This window comes from Schistocerca gregaria, unplaced genomic scaffold, assembly GCF_023897955.1.
Source record: "Schistocerca gregaria isolate iqSchGreg1 unplaced genomic scaffold, iqSchGreg1.2 ptg000644l, whole genome shotgun sequence".
NCBI classification, from domain to species: domain Eukaryota; kingdom Metazoa; phylum Arthropoda; class Insecta; order Orthoptera; family Acrididae; genus Schistocerca; species Schistocerca gregaria.
In genome coordinates this window covers 15,001-17,500 of record NW_026062030.1, presented here as the reverse complement: position 1 = coordinate 17,500, position 2,500 = coordinate 15,001, and the positions used below count along the sequence as shown (strand labels likewise).

Genomic DNA, 2,500 nt, shown 5'->3' with positions numbered 1-2,500 from the left:
AGGGAATCCGGTTCCTATTCCGGAACCCGGCAGCGGAACCGATATAAGTCGGGCCCCTCTTTTAGAGATGCTCGTCGGGGTAACCCAAAAGGACCCGGAGACGCCGTCGGGAGATCGGGGAAGAGTTTTCTTTTCTGCATGAGCGTTCGAGTTCCCTGGAATCCTCTAGCAGGGAGATAGGGTTTGGAACGCGAAGAGCACCGCAGTTGCGGCGGTGTCCCGATCTTCCCCTCGGACCTTGAAAATCCGGGAGAGGGCCACGTGGAGGTGTCGCGCCGGTTCGTACCCATATCCGCAGCAGGTCTCCAAGGTGAAGAGCCTCTAGTCGATAGAATAATGTAGGTAAGGGAAGTCGGCAAATTGGATCCGTAACTTCGGGATAAGGATTGGCTCTGAGGATCGGGGCGTGTCGGGCTTGGTCGGGAAGTGGGTCAGCGCTAACGTGCCGGGCCTGGGCGAGGTGAGTGCCGTAGGGGTGCCGGTAAGTGCGGGCGTTTAGCGCGGGCGTGGTCTGCTCTCGCCGTTGGTTGGCCTCGTGCTGGCCGGCGGTGCAGGATGCGCGCGCCTGCGCGGCGTTCGCGCCCCGGTGCTTCAACCTGCGTGCAGGATCCGAGCTCGGTCCCGTGCCTTGGCCTCCCACGGATCTTCCTTGCTGCGAGGCCGCGTCCGCCTTAGCGTGCTCCTCCGGGGGCGCGCGGGTGCGCGGATTCTCTTCGGCCGCCATTCAACGATCAACTCAGAACTGGCACGGACTGGGGGAATCCGACTGTCTAATTAAAACAAAGCATTGCGATGGCCCTAGCGGGTGTTGACGCAATGTGATTTCTGCCCAGTGCTCTGAATGTCAACGTGAAGAAATACACCAAGGACTGGCAAGAGTCAGCTGAGCTCCTCATGAGTACCTTATTGCCCGACGATAGTAGCGAAGATGAGGACGAGGAACAGGGGAATTTGAGGCGACAACTCCATGAGCTGTATGCCGATGAGACGCCTGTTGCTCCGTTCACTGAACGTGAAGTTACCGCCGCAATTCTTGAATTGCGCCGTAAAAAGGCGACGGGCCATGATGGACTCGCTGCCGAGGTTCTCCAAGCCCTGTGCGCGGAGATCTGCCCTTACCTGACTAACCTCTACAATGAGTGCTTACGTCAGGGACGGGTACCAGAATCGTGGAAGTTGGCCGAAGTGGTCATTCTGAGAAAGGGTGAGGACAAGGATCCGGAAGTGCCGAAATCATACCGACCCATCTGTCTCTTGAACTCCATGGCTAAGCTCCAGGAGAAGCTCCTATGCCTTCGGCTAGAGCAACACCGGGAACTTAGGGGACGCAGTCCCGACCAATATGGATTCAGGAGGGGTCTGTGTACAGAAGATGCTATAAACAAGGCAATGTTGTTGGTGGACACATCTACAGCCAAGTACGTTGCGGGGATAATGGTTGACATCGCTGGGGCTTTCGACAACCTATGGTGGCCGGCACTGTTCGACAGCCTAAGGAAGTTGGAATGTCCTGGGCCCCTGTACCGGTGCCTGCTAGACTACTGCCGTAACCGGCGGGCGGTTTTGCGGTGCCCGGGGCGGGCGGTTGAGAAGTCGATCACCAAGGGATGCCCACAGGGCTCGGTCTGCGGTCCCATATTCTGGGATGTAGGCCTCGAGCCTGTGTTGGCGGAACTAGGAGAACTGCGACAAGTGCGAGGCGTAGTAGCGTACGCCGATGACATCCTTCTAGTGATAGAAGGTGACTCTCGGGCAATGTTGGAAGTAAACTGCAACGCAGCGCTCAACGCCCTGCAGCAGTGGTGCCACAAAGTGAAGCTGAAGCTGTCTGCTGAGAAGACTGTGTATATCTTGCTGCGCGGCCGTTTGGCACGTGGCCCTGTACTCCGAATTGCTGGCGGTGCCAACGATGGAGCTATCAGGCGAACACGCATGGCGAGGTATCTGGGAATACACCTCGATGAGTCCAGACTGTTCTCTGCGCATATCGAGATCGTATGTCGCAAAAGCCAGGCTCTCTTCCACAAGATAGCCAGTATTGCAAACAAGCAATACCATCTGCCATTGCAGACATTAAGGCTATATCACTCGAGCATTCTCGTGGCCATCACGGCTTACGGGTCGAGTGTCTGGGCTCATAGGCTGAGACAGAGAAAACCTGCGGCGGCGATGAGGAGGCTGCAGCGCCAAGCGCTGTTGCGCCTCACTGGAGCATACAGCACGACTTCCGCCGATGCGCTACTAGTCATCACAGCAATCCCCCCACTTGACCTGCTGGTCAGGGAAAGGGGTGCGCTGTATTGGCTCCGGAAGGGAAATCCGGATGGGGTCAATAACATCTTAGGCCGACCGGCAGACAGCGCTGCTGAAGTCCGGAACTGGCTCTTTGACGAGTGGCAGCAGAGGTGGGACGCGCTCCGCACAAGCAGGCGCGTGCACCATTTTTTCCCCAACGTGAGAGAGCGGATGAGACTTCGGTTTCTGAAACCCTCACGGGGAT

General features: G+C 57.5%; 1 pseudogene; it reads left to right on the top strand.

The window, feature by feature from the left end:
- The window catches only part of LOC126317806 (large subunit ribosomal RNA), a 6,580-nt pseudogene that overhangs the window by 1,978 nt on the left and 2,102 nt on the right, over window positions 1-2,500 (top strand).